Source organism: Eurosta solidaginis, chromosome 3, assembly GCF_040869045.1.
Source record: "Eurosta solidaginis isolate ZX-2024a chromosome 3, ASM4086904v1, whole genome shotgun sequence".
NCBI lineage: Eukaryota > Metazoa > Arthropoda > Insecta > Diptera > Tephritidae > Eurosta > Eurosta solidaginis.
In genome coordinates, this window is record NC_090321.1 from 127267278 (window position 1) to 127286542 (window position 19265).

Consider the following 19265-nt stretch of genomic DNA (forward strand, 5'->3'; position numbering starts at 1 on the left):
CGTCTCCGTCTCGTTAAAACCTTGGCAGGCGTTCAAGTACGTTCGAAGTACGTCGCCATTAAGTTGGTGGTGCAGGCTCAGTTGAGACGACTCCTGACTAACGCTGCATTCTGGCTCTGTACACAGACTCCCATAAGGACCTGTGTCAATCCACGCGTGGTCTCCCTGCCTTTGCAACGATAACCACGGAAATTGAAGACGGCGACTGCACATCGTGCGGAGATAGCGGTTTGGAGCGGAGACCCAATAGAGCAAATGAGCAACAAAATAAAAACAACAAACGCAGATAAAAGAAAAGAAAGCGAGAAAGAAAGAGGCGATAAAGCGGTGTTCAAGAAGAGCACTAAAGTGCTGAGATCGCCGGTTTTAACAACCCCCGCTAAAGCGACCTTTTCGGTAATGCCGACCCAAGGCATCGAATCGGCGGAAAGGATATCGGTGGCGAAAACACAGCTGTGCGACAACCCCAGCCAGTCAACACCTGCTACTGTAAGGGAAAAAGCGCCGGTTAGCTCACCCAGTGTCTTCGCACAACGCGCTGTTGGGAAGAAGATACGTGCGAATCTGCTAAGAGGCTCACTCTCATACACAAGCCTTGAAAGGAAGAGCCAGGACGAGCTGCTGGAGTACGCGGTATCAGTGCTGCGCGAGATGCAGGAAACCGCTCTCAAACAGAAGACCGTTCCCAAGGAAACAAAAACCGCTATGGCTCTTCTCGAAGAAGCGTTAAGCTGCATGGGATCGGTAAGGGCCCTAAATGTATATGAGAGTAGAGAATTGGGCCGAAAAAACAAGAGGGCACGAACGAGCTCAGATTTCCATTCGGAGGACTTGGAAGCCGAAAAGAAACGAGATGAAAGAACAAATATGCTTTCACAAGGTGACTCTTGGTCCAATGTAGCGTGCCGGATGCTGAAACAGCGGGTCCAGCCAGCCAAGCAGGCAACCCCCATCCAAGCTCCTAAATTTCAAAAACGGGCAATAAAGAGGAGACAAGCAGCAACTTTTGTAGTAAAACCTCTAGAAGGCAAAATCTATGCCTAGGTACTAGGGGACATACGTGGCCAGCTCCACCCTAATGACACAGGTACGGTGGTACGATCAGTACGAAAAACCAAATCTGGTAACGTACTGATTGAAACGGCGCGCTGCAGTGACCACACGGCCTTCAGAGCAGCTATAGGTAGTGCAGTAGGAGAGGCCGGTGAAGCACAACAGCTTTCCAAGCGGATGAAGTTGGAAGTACTTGGCATTGACTGTCTCACAACCGAAACAGAAATCCAAGACGCAATAAGAAGCGAGGTCGGAGAAGAAGAAATTACTAGACCTCTTCGTGTGTCTGTGTTCGCAGCAAACCAAAGAGAACAGAGAATGGCGGTTGTCGAAGTGGAAGAAAATATTGGCAACGTCCTACTCAAAAGAGGTAAAATTCCTATCGGATGGATACAGTGCCGAATCAGACAGCGTACAGAAGTGCAACTCTGCTTTAGGTGTCTCGGCTACGGACACCGGAAGGCTGAATGCAAAGTTTCAGACAGGAGTAACGCCTGCTGGAAATGTGGGCAAAGCGGCCACAAAGCTTCGGCCTGTACCTCAGCTCCAAAATGTTACCTGTGTAATAAACTGAAGCTCGATCATGTCCCTGGATCTGGAGCATGCAGCATTTTCAGAGCGGCACTTGCTGTTGCAAAGGCCAAAATCTCAACTCAATAGTGATTAGTTTTATCCAAGGCAACCTAAGCCGGAGAAGGCTTACTGATCAGCTACTACAACAGTTGCTCTTAGACCATAAATCTAACTGCGTTATCATCGACGAATCTTATAGAATCCGAAATGATTGGCACTGGCACCGCCGCAATCTGGATGGCATATGCAAATGCCAATATTGTGAATCGTATTGCCGGACAAGGCTACGTCCGCCTAACTACGAATAATACCACAAAGTGAGCTGCTACTTGTCCCCGAATGATCCCATTCAAACGTTCAGGGACAAGCTTGAACTTATTGAAGGCGACCTGAGGGACTTAACTAGTAACCTGATTGTGGCGGGAGACTTTAACGCAAGAGCCGTCGAATGGGGAATGCCGCAGACTAACACCCGTGGTAGGTTAGTCCTTGATATGGCAGCCAGGCTCGGTTTGAACGTCCTTTACACTGGTACGACCCCTACATACCGACGGCCAGGCTTTGGATACTCGATCCCCGATGTAACACTAGTGTTAGAAGGCCTGCTGCTGACTGCTGCTGGATGGAGAGTCATAGAGGATCTGACTGGCAGCGATCACAACTACATCAATTTCCACCTAAACGATTCCGTTCAGAGGCAGATTCCGAACGGGCCACGCAGAACAATAGCATGAGACGCATCCAAGGTCGACTCTGCCACGTTCTCCGCATCAGTACTGGCGGATTCCCGATGGATAATCTACAACTCCAGTGCGACGGAAGAGACGGTATAAAAGACAATGAGCTGTTTTCGCCACGCTTGCAATCTCCCTATGCCACGGAGAGGAGTGTGGAGGGGTAAAAGGCAGTTATACTAATGGAACAGCGAAATCGCGGAGCTGCGGAAAATATGCCACAGGATGCGAAGGCTAGTAATCCGCGCGCGCGGCAGGCCTGAGGCTCTAGAAAAGTCGGAAGCGTACAAAGGATCGAAGAAAGCTCGCAGTACTGCCATTAAGCAAAGCAGGCTTACGCGCTTGAAAGCGCTTTACGAGGAAGTTGATCGAGGCCCTGGGGCAGGGATACAAGATAGTAATGAAGAAGTTCCGTTCGCCAAGCCAGCTGATGGACGAGAACCAAATAAGGAATATTGTGGATGTCCTGTTCACCACCCAACTGCCTAGGGAGGATGGGTACGTTACCCACGAAGACCGCAACGTGGATCCATTCCAAGAAGAAGAGCTTAAAACTGCCGTGCGAAACCTAGGAAAGCACCTGGGCCCGACGGAATTCCCGCGGAGGCAATAAGACTAGCTGCAAATAACTGCCCAGAATTTATGTTGCACATGTACAACAAATGTTTCGAAGAAAGAGCTTTCCCCACCATATGGAAGACAGCACGACTGGTTCTCATTCCAAAAGAGAAAGGAGATCCCAACTCTCCATCATCCTACCGTCCCCTATGTATGTTGGGCATAGCAGGGAATTTGGTGGAGAGTCTCCTGAAGCAACGCCTCACCAGAGCGTTACAGGACGGCAGAGGACTGTGTCCCAGACAGCATGGTTTTCGGAGGGGCACTCCACATTCGATGCCACAGCAAAAGTTATAGACGCAGTCAAGAAAGCCGATACAGCGTGCCACAGAGCAAGACCTTTAGTGTTGCTGGTCACGCTGGACGTTAAAAACGCTTTTAACTCAGCTACGTGGGAGGACATGCTTGAGGCACAAGAAAGCACTTTCAAATTACCGCAATATTTGTTAGAAATTTTAAGGGACTACTTAAGAGACAGGTATGTAATATATGAAACCACTCATGGTCAAAAAAAGGTAAAAATAACAGGTGTAGCAGCCCAGGGTTCGGTACTAAGTCCCGATCTCTGGAATATAACTTACGACAGTCTTCTTCGATTAGACATGCCAGAAAGCACCTCCTCTTCGCCTTTGCAGACGACGTGGCCGCTGTGATAACAGCACCAAGCTACGAGCTGGCACAGCTAAAATTAAACCAGGCCATGCGTAATGTAAATAGGTGGATGGCTGAACACGGTCTCCAGTTAGCAACAGCAAAAACGGAGATAGTCATCCTCACAAAGACACGTATTCCCACTACCAGGAACATGATGGTTGGGGACCAGCCAATAGAAACACTCGCTTCAACGAAATATCTGGGAGTGAGGTTAGAGAGCAAACTCAACTTCTCGGACCACATAAGAGGAGCTTGCGAAAGAGCTGCGCGCACAATAGCGCTTTTGAGTAGATTAATGGCAAACACAGGTGGCCCAAGGCCATGCACAAGGAAGTTGCTTGCATCAGCCTCGGATTCTATACTCTTAAATGGTGCAGAAATCTGGGCGAACGCAATGAAATACCGGAAGAACCGAGTCGTCCTACCTCGGTCCAACGCAGAGGGGCGCTGCGAATACCTTCGGCTTACCGCACGGTATCGGCTGAAGCTATCCTGGTCGTTGCGGAAACCATACCGACATATCTTTCCGCTGAGGAAAGAAAAGCAACATACGACAACGGATCGCAAGCAAGTAGAGCTGCTGTTGCCATGCAGGCGCGAGAAGAATCGATCCGACGCTGGCAAGATCAGTGGAGGAACAGCATCGTAGGAAAGTGGACTAGGGAACAAATCCCTGAACTGAATCCATGGTTGAAGCGACCACACGGAAAGGTAGACTTTTACCTGACCCAGTTTCTAACGGGAAACGGTCACTTCCGCAAATACCTACACAGAATGGGTAAGGTTGATAACCCGAGCAGCCTTTACTGTGGGAAAATAGACGATGTACGCCACACCTTCTACGAATGCAGGCCCTTCTCCGATCAGCGAAGGAGGGTAGAAGAGGTACTTGGCGACCTATCCCCGGGCAGTGTGATCAATGACATGACCTGTCGAAGAGACAGATGGGATACGGTCAGCACATATATGAGGGATATACTTATCAGCAAACAAGAAGACGGATGCCTAGCCCATTAGCGTGAGAGTAGCCATAGAGCTCACGTAGCGCGCACCCGTACCCGAAGTAATGCTAAACGCGGTCCCAGGTACGGGGATTTGCGCGGGCCGTGGGAGGTTTGGTTTTAGTGGGTAGGCCTTCATGGAAGAAGGGAGACCTACACTCGGAGAGTCTCGCGGTGATGCTTAAATATCCCGGTCAGTGCATAAAGCCTTTCCTCCTTCAACATCAACATCAACATACCAGTTGGCACTACTCAGTCTATGCATCAGTGTAACACCAGGTGACATACTAGTCGATATTTCCATCAGCATCCTACCAGTTAATATACTAGTCCTAGTCGGATTGAAAAATTACTTGAATATGATCAAATTAATTTTATTCATTATATTTCATGTATATAAAAAGTATGTATATATATACATATATCACTTTAAAATTTATCACTTCAATACATTATAATTTGGAATAAAGTTTAAAGAAAATACGTACAAATATATAAAGCTAAAAACTAACGGAATAACACATGCCGATTTTGTGATCGATCAGTGGAGACGGCGGACCATATCCTCCTGGAATGTGACGCAATATCAAGACGCATGGCTAATTTTATTGGCTCACCATGGCCAGAACATTCCCATATTAAATCCCTCATGCCAAGAGAACAGCTAGGGTTCATCAAGGTATTCGGCTTGGATGAGGTGCTGTGAAGTAGGTGAGGGTACAATAGACCAATGGTCGCAGTGCAATCCTCAATAAATTATCTATCTATTTAACAGAGAAGGAACGAACCAGTTGAGGTTGGCTGTATCAAAACAAGTCAAGCTGCACTAGCACCGTCCTATGATGCGTGTTAGTGGAGTTCAGAATGGTGGTAGTGATATGTATTTTACGGAAGTCATGCTGATGGCTGTATAACCGAAGAATTTCATATAATTGCAAAACTGCGTTTTTTCTCCTTTGAACGTCGCTTATTACTTTAAAGAGCATGTACTTGGAATTTATAAAGGAATATGTGGAACTTGGCCACATGTCTCCAACTAATGATTTCGATTTTAAAACGCTTTTTGACGCTTCTGCACGTACCACATCAAACTATTCATTAAATGATATACTTTGGGTTGGACCTACCATCAACCAGAGCTAATAATTACAATTTTATCATTTCCCTCTCATCGATATGTACTAACGGCTGATGTGTCTAAAATGTATCGACAGTTTAAAGTTGCCGAGGATGACCGGCGCTATCAACTTAACCTCTGGAGAAATGAAACTCTTCAACAAGATTTGGAAAATACTTGGCTGCAAATCAAATCTGACCTACAATCTTAATATATATTATCTTAATCTTAATATCTTAATCTAATATCTAATCTAAGATATATCTAATATCTAATATATATTATAAATGGGAACGTTTGGATGTTTCGATGTTTGGCTGTCCAGACGTTTGTCTTTGTGCCTCAATCACGCAAGAACGGCTGGACGGATTTGGATGAAATTTGGCACACTTATATATTTTTCAAAAGGGGGCAGGTCCACGCCCCCTAGGAACAGCTGTAATTTAATTATTATATTTTTTCGTCTTTGTGACTGAATCACGCCAGAACGGCTTCAGGGAGTTTGATGAAATTTTGGACACAGGCAATAGCCTACTGGCGAAATTTTTTTAAACATGGAAAGGGGGTAGGGGCCCTCCAACCCCTTCGAACAATTATTTTTTAATAATTTATACACATTATAACTTTACGTATACTGGCCTTCACCAATAGTGACACTCTCTCGACTAATACGGGATTATTTGGGGACCCTTTCGCCATCATTTCTGTATTCTTCGGGACTCTTCCTGCATCACTTCGTGCTATTTTCTTGATCATTTGCGTATCTTTGAGAGATAAATTCTTGATGGTTTCCGTGATCATTACGGGACGTTCTCGGGGTCATTTGTGTCTCTTCCGGCATCATTTCTGGATGGTTTTCGGATCAATTTGGAAAGTTATTTAAAGACAATATTTGACGTTCTACACACATAGGGTTAAGTTAGGTAGAACTAGTGAGAACGATACGAGTACTGAGTGAGTATTATCGATACTTTTCCAAAATATACCCTAGTATTTCGTACTCGATGTTTTTTCCAAGTGCTGAGTAAAGTATTGATACTTTACTTCCATAGTTTTCCCCAATACTTTGCCAATTGCCGATGGTCTACACGTTTAAGATCAACATAGTTCAATCTATTAACACCATAAATCTTATCTTAATGTTAATCTAATCTAATCTAATATCTAATTCTATTTATCTATCTAATCTAATCTAATATATATTATAAATGGGAAAGTTTGGATGTTTGTATGTTTAGATGTTTCGATGTTTGGACGTCCAGACGTTTGTCTTTGTGCCTCAATCACGCAAGAACGGCTGGCCGGATTTGGATGAAATTTGCCGCACATATAGCCAATAGTCCAGAAGAAGCTACTAGCTATATATTTTCAAAAGGGGGAAGGTCTCCGCCCCTAGGAACAGTTATAATTTAATTAGTATATTTTTTCGTTTTTGTGACTGAATCACGCCAGAACGACTTTACGGATTTTGATGAAACTACACAGACAATAGCCTACTAGCGAAATTTTTTTCGAACATGGAAAGGGGGGTGGGGGTCCCACGACCCCCTGGAACAATTACTTTTTAATAATTTGTACACATTTTAACTTTACGTATACTGGCGTTCACCAATATTACAGACCCGATGGGTCAAATAAGTCGAGGGCTTACAAAGTGAGCAGTGACACCCCCCGCCCCTGCCCCTTCTCTCCCCCTCTGGTGTAAAATCTTTAAGTTGTTATAACTCAATATAAATTTTCTCCTAAATCAATTGTTTTTGGTATCTGGCACATCCAGATTGAGATCTAAACAATTTTGGAGAAACCATCAGTGGTCATCTCCTTCTCCTCCGCCATCCGCCCTCCTTCAATTGTTTTTATTATCACGCTTTTATTAGCTTTACCTGTATGTTTCTATGTAACTCTTCATTCGCTCCAACGCGCCTGCTGCCTTATTAATATGGTTTTATAATTAGCTTCACCTTAATTGTAATCCAGTTAGGGTCATATCGAGACCCTTCCGGGATCATTTCTGGATGGTTTTCGGGATCCGTCCGGGATCCCGCCGCGTTCATTTCGGGACTTTTTCGGGATCATTTTGTGACCCTTCCGGGATCATTTCTGTATAGTTTTCGGGATCCGTCTGGGATCCCGTCAGGGTTATTTTGGGACATTTTCGGGACTATTCCGGGATCATTTCGGGACTATTTCGCGATAATTTTGGGGCCTCCCGGCCTGGTATTTTCGGGATAATTTGCGTACCTTTGAGAGATAAATTCTTGATGGTTTCCGGGATCATTACGGGACTTTCTCGGGGTCATTTTGGGTCCCTTCCGGCATCATTTCTTAATGGTTTTCGGGATCCGTTCAGAGTCATTTTGGGATAAATTGGGGTACCTACTGGCATAATTTTAGTTGGTTATCGGGATCCGTCCGGGATCATGTCGGGGTCATTTCCAGACTTTTTCTCGACTAATACGGGACCATTTGGGGACCCTTTTGGCATCGGTTCTGCATTGTTGTCGGGATCCGTCCGGGATCCCGTCAGGGTCTCTTTGGGACTATTAGGGGATCATTTGAGGAACTTTCCGGCATCATTTCTGGCTAGTTTTCGGGATCCGTTCAGGGTCATTGCGGGACTATTTCGGGATAATTTGGGGTACCTAGAGGCATCATTTCTGGATGGTTTTCGGTATCCGTCCGGAATCCCCTCGGGATCCCTTTGGTACTTTTTCGCGATTACGTCGGGGTCATTTCGGGACTTTTTTGGGATCATTTGGAATCCCTTCGGGATCATTTCGGGATCTTTTTCGATACCTTCCGGCATCATTTGTAGATGGTTTTCGGGATCCGTCCCATATCCCGTCGGGGACAATCTTTTTCTCTACTAATACGGGATCATTTGGGGACCCTTTCGGCACCAGTTCTGGATGGTTTTCGGGTTTCGTCCGGTATCCCATCGGGGTTATTTCAGGAATTTTGCTTGATCAGTTGGGGTACCTTCCGGCATCATTTCTAGATGGCTTTCGGGATTCTTACGGGATCCCGTCGGGGTCAGTTCGGGACTATTTCGCGACTAATACGGGATCATTTGGGAACTTTTTCGCCATCATTTCTGGATGGTTTTCGGGATGCGTCGGGGATCCCGTCTGGCTGATTTCGCTACAATTAGGGGACCATTTGAGGGAATTTCCGGCATCATTTCTGGATAGTTTTCGGGATCCGTCGGGGATTCCGACGGGGTAATTTCGGGACTGTTTCGGGATCATTTTGGGGTACCTACCGGCGTCATTTCTGGATGGTTTTCGGGTTTCGTCCGGGATCACATCGGTGTCATTTCGGGACTTTTTCTCGACTAATACGTGATCATTTGGGGACCCTTTCAGCATCATTTCTGGGTGGTTTTCGGGACCCGCCCGGTATCCCATCAGAGTAGTTTCGGGACTATTAGTTAGGGGAACATTTGGGGACCTTTCCGGCATCATTTCCGGATAGTTTTCGTTATTCGTCCGGGAACCCGTCGGGGTCATTTCGGGACTATTTCGGGATCATTTGGGGTACCTGCCGGCATCACTTCTGCATAATTTTCGGAATTCCTCCGGGATCCCGTCGGGGTCATTTCGGGACTTTTTCGGGACTATTTCGGGATAATTTGGGGTATTTTCCGGCATCATTTCTGTATGGTTTTCGGGGTCCGTCCGGGATCGCGTTGGGGTCATTTCGTGATTTTTTCGGGATCGCTTGGTGTCCCTTCCAGCATAATTTCTGGATGGTTTTCGGGATCCGTCGGTTAGTCGGGGTCTTTTCGGGACTTTTTCGGGACTAATACGGGATAATTTGGGGAGCCTTTCGGCATCATTTGTGAATGGTTTTCGGGAACCGTACGGGATCCCGTCAGGGTAATTTCGGGACTTTTTCGGGATCATTTAAGGATGGTTTTCAGGATCCGTCCGGGATCCCGTCAGGGTAATTTCTGCACTTTTCTGAGACTATTTCGCGATCATTTTGGGACCCTCGCAAGATCATTTCTGGGTGGTGTGGCATTACCACAATACAAGATATATGTATTTATGTAAATGCCAGAATAAATCTAGCTTGTAATGCACAAGCAAATGAATTTCACTTTCGACCACACACAAATAACCCATAGCTACATAGTCAAAGCGGCATAGATAAGTTATATTGAACCCAGCGGGGAGCCGTATCCGTTTACAGTTGTTTAATCCATAAGCGTCACACTCACTAACTCACTTATCGATCAGCATGCCTAATCGACAGCGTCGGTTTGTCAATGCGACCGACCAAATATTATTACATAGTTAAGTAATAAGAATGTTATGCTGACTGGGTATATAGAAATAGAATGCAGTTATTTTTAGTGTGTAAGTATTGTGTGTAAATATTGTAATAGTATTGTAAGTGATTTTACTTTATTCAGTAATAAAGAACATTCTGGTTTCAGCGCTGCAATTTAGCGCACATCAAAATTCTTTTGTCTTTAATTGTATTTAGAACATATTACATGGCGATCCTGCCAGCTTGGTCAAGAAATAGCAAAACTGCTGAAGACCTTGCTGGAGGAAAATCCTGGATATAAACCAATCAGAATTCGCCTTCGAACATATTACATGGCGATTCTTCCAAACTAGATTAAAATTGGCAAAACTGCTAATAAATCTAGTTGGAGGAAGATCCTGTCTGTCTAGATCAAAATTGGCAAAACTGCTAAAGATCTGACTGCCCAGAGATCCTGCCCATTTTTAAAAAGTTAAAAAGTGTTTGTTAATTAATGAGAATAAAAGACAACACAAAGAACACAAATGGTACTAATATTTGGCATATGAGAATAAAGGACAACACAAGGAACACAAATGGTACTAATATTTTGCAACAGCAGAGATTGGAATTGTAACAAGCCCTTTCGTTCGGATTTTTGGCAAACCTCAATGTGAAGGAGAATCACCAGAGGACAAATTTATTACTACCATAAAAAGGTCAGCATTATTCATACACGGCAAGGATTAGGTAAAGCAGTAACCTAAACATTGACATTGGTAACCAACTGGCAACGAGCGGGCATAATTCAAGTGGAATATAGAAGGCACCTCAAGGAGAATTTCGATTGCAATTAATAACGTTAAGTACCTTAAAAATTAAAATCAATTGAGCGGTCCTGAGACGCTTAACCATTAGCAAAAATTCTATTTTTACATAGAATTTTTTTTATATACTAGGAGATTTTAGAAAATAATTTAAGTAGAATGAAAAAAATGTAAAAATTTTAATAAAAACTGAAAACAACAAGTTTTAGAAAAAAAGGAATTAATTAAATGTAAACAAAAATTTATTAAAATTCAAAATTTAAATAAGTAAATTGGAATGTTTAGGACGTTTCATAAAATACTCAGTTAACTTTCGACAGTTTCAGATATCTCTTTGTTAGGAATAAAATAACCACAGAGGAGAAATTCCATAAGACTTTTTATACATTTTTTTAAAATACTCTGTTAGTAATAAACTAAAATGCAAAGGGACTCCTCAGACTTTCCCCTCCAATGGTGGGACGAGAATACCGTACACACTAGAGACCTACAAAAGGAATTAGAAGGATTAAAGAAATGGTGGAAAATAATAGGAATGGAAAGGGAACCTACAATAGAAGACATAATAAACCCCACAACCAGGGTGGAGGAAATAATGCGAATGGTTAGAAGTGTGTTCCCCGAAGACGCCAAATGTTAAGTTATAATAGCATAAAAAATTTTTTTTTTGAATATGAATAGATAAAAATAATTTTAAATATTTTTAAACTATACTAAGCTAACAAATCATAAAATTTTTGGAACATAAAAAATGTTACCCTAAATAAAAATATATTTAGGAAATATTTTAGAAAAACAATTTTTTCAATAAAAAGGTTATAAATAAAACAAAATATTTAACATTTAATTAAAATTAGAGAAGTTTTAAAATGTCTTGGTGGACGAAGATAGCCCAAGGCATTATGATAGCCATAGCTGTCTACGAAGTAGGAAAAGAAAATTCTGAAGCATCAGAAAATAAAATGGTAAGATATGAACCACCAGCTCAGCCAGAAAGAAAGCTGCTCCAAACATTCCAGATGTTTGGCAAGCAGTTTTAATCTGCGTTTTCGTGCTATTGGTCATCGCAATAGCCACTAAAATCAAAAACTATATGAAAATAAAATATAGGCAGTTGAAAAAATGCTCAAGCACGTATTTAATATTCAAAGTAATCTAAACCCCTTTAAAACCAAACCCAAAGCTGAGGAAGAGCAACAAATAAGTAAAATAGTAAATCTAAAAATGTCACAATCGACAGTAAAGGCAGCCCTGCCTAAAGTGAACAGCAAATCAAAAATTTGCAGAATTCCTTTGAATGCTCCTGACAAGGATGGTCATGATGCAATAGGAAATATTAGGACAATGGAAATAAGCAAAATCTAATAACGAAAAAGAAAAATACAAAAATTTTAAAACCAGCCCATAACAAAAAAAAAAAAAAATTAAGAAAAAGTCACAAAGAGAACATATACCTTAAAGCGCTATATAAATTTCCAAAATAAGACATGCCGAGCTCATTTCATCTTAGGATAGAAAAATGGTAGCGTAGGAAATACATTCAACCTGATTGTAGATGATAAATTTGACTTAGGACACTTCCTTATCAAGCTGTACACATGCTCCACAAATGCCGCCAATCTAGGACTTTAAAAAAAAAAACACATTTGTCCTGAGGGACAAATTGGTGAAAGATAATTGAATATTTACTCGAGTACGCAAATTTAAAATAATAATAATAGGTACCCAAGCTCTCAAAGATCAATTAATTGCACTAACCCAAGACGTTGTGCATGTGATAATCGCGGTTAAAATAAAAATAGTTCTTCATAAAAGTCATGAAGATTCTGTTTTGGTGACCGTCGCAGAAATCGCATGACAAATAACATGAAAGATGTTGCTGGAAAATAGGAAAAATATGAAAAGAAAATTCAAAGATGCGAAAAATTGTTGCATCCACTGTACCTTCCACTTACCCATTAATAAGAACTACTACCAATACATAGCTACCCCGCTCTTCCGTCAGCAACCCCTCAATTATCTATGCAATTAATTACAGATTTACCTTATTACGAATGAAAAAAAAAAGTCAAGGGAAAACATTTTTTTTCTTTTTCTCGAATAATATGCGGAATTAGTTTAAGAAAATAAAATAAATATAACCATTTATTGCCTGGGTCTCCTTTAAGAAAACCTTGCAATTCAAGAGGTCATAAGTTTACATAATATAAAAAATATTTTTACTTTAGCCACAGGTAGAATAGAATAGGAAATACTAATAGGAAAATATCTTTTATTCTAAATAGAAATATAGTAATAAAAAATATTTTTACTTCAAACCCCCCTACAGAATAGAAAATAGGAAACATATTTACTTTAACCTACACATATAATCCATAAGAATATATTTAAAACAGTATAGAACATTTGCAAGTAACCCCAATGGATTTGAAAAAAACAAAAAAAACCAAAACAACCATACTATAAACATTCCAATTTACTCGTCATTAAAAATGTAAACAAAAAAAAAAAATACATAAATATAAAGTCATGTTGGCATCAAGTTACGGTTACTTCATAATAATTTGTAAACATATGCCGATTTTTAAGTGAGTCGACGCTCTTAAAGACCGCCTGTGCAAAATACACTTAAAATTCTGATATGTAAAAAACAAATTTCAATAACACTTGATGCAAAACATTATTCATAATCATAAGCACTCAACCATAGAGAATTAATACAAAGAAAAATGCACAAGCAAAAGAACAAAGAAAGAAAAAGGGTCAGCACAAAACTCCCACATGTCAAACAAAGGTAAACGGATATAAAAATCAATAAACAAACTTTGCACGCTCAATATCAAGTTACCGCAATACAACAAATTATAATAGAAAACTAAAGGCAATTAAAATTTTGTAAACTCTAAATCGGTCATTACGTCACTTTAAGGATCACATACAATTGTTCTCAAGTGTATGTAACCCTTCTTAAAGGTGGATGGTGTGGCATTACCACAATACAAGATATCTGCATTTATGTAAATGCCAGAAAAAGTCTAGCTTGAAATGCACAAGCAAATGAATTTCACTTTCGACCACACACAAATAACTCATAGCTACATAGGTATAGCGGCATAGATAAGTTATATTGAACACAGCGGGGAGCCGTAGCCGTTTACAGTTGTTTAACCCATAAGCGTCACACTCACTAACTCACGTATCGATCAGCATGCCTAATCGACAGAGTCGGTTAGTCAGTGCGACGGACCAAATATTATTACATAGTTAGGTAATAAGAATATTATGCTGACTAGGTATATAAAAAACAGAATGTAGTTATTTTTAGTGTGCAGGTAGGGTAGGTTGAACTGGCCGGTCCATCAGGACCTCACATAGACTGATTGAGTCCGTAGTGTTACCAGAAATTTGTTTTAACGACCAAACTGGAAAACCCTATCACAAACCAGGACCTATGTTATAAAATAACTCCGTCCTCTTGGAAAATACTAGGAGCTTCCTAGGACTTAAGCCACTTGCTGCTTCTAGATCTGACAGCTATATCACTCCTAATAGCTGGAGTCTTAGCCTAGCAAGTGCAGGGCACGAGCACAGAACGTGCTCGATCGTTTCCTCCTCCAACCCGCACTTCCTACATCGCTATCACTGACCAAGACTAATTTAAAGGCATGTGACGCCAGAAGCAGTGGCCAGTCAGAATACCCGTCATGAGTCTACAGTCCTCTCTTTTTAATGATAGAAGTAACTGTGTTAGTCTAAGGTTGTAAGACCTACACATAATCTTCGACACTTTACAGCCTCGCGCTTGAACCCACGCCTTTCCCGCTTGGTCGATCATGTGCACCTCTCGCCTTCGCTTAATCTCGCCCAATCTCATTGGGACATCTACGAAGCAAGCTTCAAGGGATGCGACCTTTTTAGCTAGTTCGTCCGCTTTTTAATTCCCATCTATTCCCATACGCCCTGGGACCCAATATAGATGTATGCTTCTCCCTGTCGCGATTCTCTCCAGAGACTGCTTACACTCTAACACGCATTTAGATGCGATTCTCTCCAGAGACTGCTTACACTCTAACACGCATTTAGATGCTGTGCTATGCGAGATTATTGCCTTAATTGCTGCTTGACTGTCAATATAAAAGTTAAGCTTAAGCTATTCTCTTCCAGGGTTTCTACTGCTTCTTCCGCTTGGAAAACGCTACAGTAATCCGGCAGCCTGTAGGATCTGCTTATTTCCTGATCAGCGCAGTATATTTGGAACCATCCGTGTACATATGTATCGCCTCGTCCGCCATTTGCGCACCCTTGCGCCAACCGTCCACCTCTATTGTGGCCTTAAGATCTCCCTCGAAGCGCAGATAGGGAATCATGTAGTCTGTTCGTCTTGTGATTGATGACGCTATATTACTATGGCCATATGGTCGGCGCTCAAGCTGCCCTGGAGCACCGAGCCTGGTTGCGGCCGTTAACGCTTTGTTCTTTGCTACCAGGTCTACAGGTGGGATGTACAGAACGGCACACAGTGGAGCCGTCGGGGTTGTTTTCAGGGCTCCCGTAATGCTAAGCATCGATAGTCTGCATACCCCCTTTAATTTTTTGAGGTGTGTTGTTTTTTGTGTAGCTTTCCACCAAACAAGAACTGCATAGTATATGTTCGGCCGGGGTGCGTCTGATCCTTGCGAGAGGTGGGCGCACCGGGTCGATCTCAGTGGGAATATGCGTATGGGTATAAAAATAAGAGAATACGAGATTTCTCGTTATAATAGGTGCGTTTTATTATGTAGAATTGGGAAACAAAAGGATTACAATATTACCTTAGTTTATGGTGATCAGGACGGCAGAGATCGCTGGCGGCAGATGTGTACGCGTTGGCTGTTGAAAATCAAAGAGGCCGGTTGTATAGCAAGCTACAACCGTTGACCCGCAAAATCCTCCGTTTTGGAGGGGAAAGGCACCCACACATCAACCCCGACATGCATATGCATGAGTGCTGACAAAAAGCACACATACTCGTGCATGTACATGCATGCACATGCATGAGGGTGATGGTGTGGGTGGTTATAAATTAATTCGAGTATCGAGTATCCATTTGCAGAGTTGCATTGGGGGGGTCGCAATCAGATGCGGAAAAGTTAGGCATCCTGCCTAAACATGCCGGCCCCCCTTGCGATACGCAACATCGTTTTCCGCCAATGACCTCCGCTGAAACGAGAAAAATTATTATAAGACTTACACACTAAACTTAATCTAAATGAGGAGTTCGTCTGCGACGCAAAATGGCCGGGAATCCTTTCCGACTTGCCTAGAATGCCACCTAAGCTAGGATGATAAAAGTTAACGGTGATGAACAGATGTAAGTGAATATTTCTTGCCATTGAATTATACATAATTCTTAAATATAGAAATTCAGAATGTAATATGTGTATAGTCGATGGCCAGTAAGGCTGGACGAAGAGGCCGAGGTCTCCGTTCCAGATTGGCACCATTTTTTGTTGTATTGTTAGGATGGAGAGGCCGAGGTCTCCATTCCAGATTTGCGGTTTTTTTTTTGTTGGTTGGACGAAGAGGCAGAGGTCTCCGTTCCAGACTCGATGGTTTTGAGGTTTTTCTGGGCTGGACGAAGAGGCCGAGGTCTCCGCTCCAGCGTATAACGTGTCGTGTCGCTCTCAGGGCGACTGTGGCATTTTTATGGATGTACCAGGGCGAGTGGCCGTGAGGTTGGTTGGGTGATGCGCGTTTTCGCTGCAGCGCATGCATTTCGTCAGTTGTGTATTATATTATTACCCTACAAAACACCTGGTCACAAAACCTACCCACGCCCATGCAAATGTGACTACGAATATAACCCATCACCGTAAGATGACTAGTCAAATGACATGGAGTGACGAGAGCGTTTTTTGCAAAGTATTTAGTGCTGTGATTTCGAGCAGCTTATGTGTTTCCACAAAAACCAGCAAGATTGCGGTGTGTGGGAGGTTGGAATTTAAAACGAACCGTAGAGGCTGCCGACGGTGTTGATTTAATTTTGTGCGACAGCTCATGACGAATAGCGAACATCGTAATTAAATTGGAACATGTACCAACTGCCGGTGCTTACATGCAGATTGGCGATGCGTTCTTCACGACGCGTTCTATCTGCACGTATCATTATTAGATTGCATGCAGCCCTGTCGTGTATTTATTGGTTAGCTGACAGCTGGTATGGTGAATTTGTGGTGTGCGAGTATATATATATATACATACAGGTACTTGCTTGCCCTTGAAAAGAAACTAGGTCACTGGGGCAGTAGCACACTAGGCCGGTAGAAACAGTTGATTTTTTCTAATTTCGGGACTTGGTCTTGTCGGGATTCTTTAATTTCGGGACTCGTATTGTTTTTGTACCGAGCCCTTATAAAGACTGTTTGTGATGTTTGTTGTTGAAAAACAACAATTCCTGCCCCAGCCAAAAAAACCAAGCAGTACCGACGGTAAAAACAAATCAAAAATAAAAAAAAAATATTGTTTGTTTGTATTTTTTTTCGTTTTTGGAAATGACGGCATAATTATCTTGAATGAGGTTTTGCCTTTATCTTGGTGCGTAAGTATGTTTTGGGATTGCCCGCGGCGTCAGCATGGGTCAAAAAAAGAACCGATCCCGATTTTGTTTCTCTTGCGGGTTTTCGGTACCAGCGTGCGTCATTTGATGCAGCACTAAAAAAAACTGGCAAGTATATGTACATAAGTTGATGTAAGTATACCAACTGCAACGACAAAAAAAAAGCGAACATCCATACACATCCGTGTATAAATTCGAGTCTTACTCAGAATGTAAACAAACGGGACTAAATCGAATGATTTTTCCCGTTTCCTTTTTTTTTCTCTACTACGGCGCGTGGCTTGTGTATTAATATCTATTTCATTGTGAAGGCGCTTACACGTTGCGGAGGCCAATTTTTTCGTAAAATACATAAGTTTAACAAAGTGTGCGTTATTTAACCCCTTATTCTGGGATTACGCCAGAGATTATGGATACGGTAACGAAAAATATGAGAGATGTACAAAATGCAGTACGTGAGGTTCTGCCACCAGACGCATTTGTTTGTGGGTCAATCTATAAAAGGCGACTCGGACGCACTGAAGAAAATCCATAATTGGACCAAATGCCGCCCTCAAAGCTCAAGAGCCATCCAGTGGGCAGGAACACAAGTCGGCCAACCCTCAAACGGTTAATAAAACATTACCTAAACGTCGAGTATGTAACTATATTTTAGTAAAAGAGATAACTAAACTATGCTTTTATTGTATGTTTTAAAACGAAAATTTATGTATATGAAGATGAAGCTCATTCTTGTGCTGGTAAAATAGAGTTGTCAACAATATTTTTTTTTTTTTTTAATGGAGCATGTTCTACACTATCAATTGATGATTTATCTCCACCGTTCGTAGCAGTATCCTCTAATGGATGAGCTCATTAGCCCGCCACTATTTTTACCACTAGAACTATATGCTGCTGCAGTCGATGATGATGATGTGGGTGCAGATTGTGTTGATGCTGCTGCCATAGGTGCATAACCAGTGGCAGATTTTTGTGATTGGTTTGGATTTTGATTTGTTGGCTGTAGTACTTGTTGCATTGCTTGAAGGTTTTCTTGGTGGTAAAGTTGTATCAAATTAGCTTGGAGGTAGTGGAGTTTGTTGTTGCTGAAGATGCATTTGCTGCATTTGTTCAGTTGTATGTTGCGCTTCATGTTGTGAACGACGTAAGCTTGAATAACGCTTTGGTAGTCTACGTTGTTCTTGTGGAGTGATTTGTTTTGGAAGTGTTTGTTGACTGCCGTTGTTGTCTTGTTGTTGAAATCATTTGTTGTGTTAAATATTATTTCTTTCATAAACCCCATTACTGTGAAATAGAGGACTGTACGTTTTTTTTGTTCATCTGCCTGCCTGCTGGCAAAAATTTCGAAAGTGTGAATGAAAGGCGAATTTCCGGGTACGCTTTACGATGCTATTGGAAAAGAAAATTAAGAAATAGCCGCAATATAATCCTGGATTAACGTCGAAACGACACTGTTTTATTTTGTGTTATTTACCTTTTCTTATTCTCAACAAACCAGAGGTTTTATATTAGTGCTGTCCGCTCTCATAATGTTCATCCAGATCTTTCCACTGAGATTTGGTCGTGTGCCAGAGCTCGATAACTCAATGGAACGCTCCTCAAGCAACGCATCGCAACCTTTTCGTACTTATTTATGTGGAAAGCAACGCACCAAATTCAATATAAATCTAGTATACAAGTTGCTCCAAATGACATAAACGATCGATTACTTTATCCGCATACTCTCAGTAACATATTTATAACTGTTGGAACCGATTCTATGCCGGTCGTACGTACATGCAAAATGAGGTAATACACGTATGATTAGGTGTCAACATGTACATACTAAGGGCCGATTTC

At 42.0% G+C, this 19265-nt stretch overlaps 1 protein-coding gene and 1 pseudogene across 1 annotated transcript in view; both read right to left on the reverse strand.

The window, feature by feature from the left end:
* Positions 1 to 18444, reverse strand: part of LOC137247320 (protein claret segregational-like) — a 30944-nt pseudogene extending 12500 nt beyond the window's left edge.
* The window catches only part of Ptp52F (Protein tyrosine phosphatase 52F), a 2268497-nt gene that overhangs the window by 1415380 nt on the left and 833852 nt on the right, over positions 1 to 19265 (reverse strand). The gene's annotated exons all lie outside the window — the stretch shown is intronic.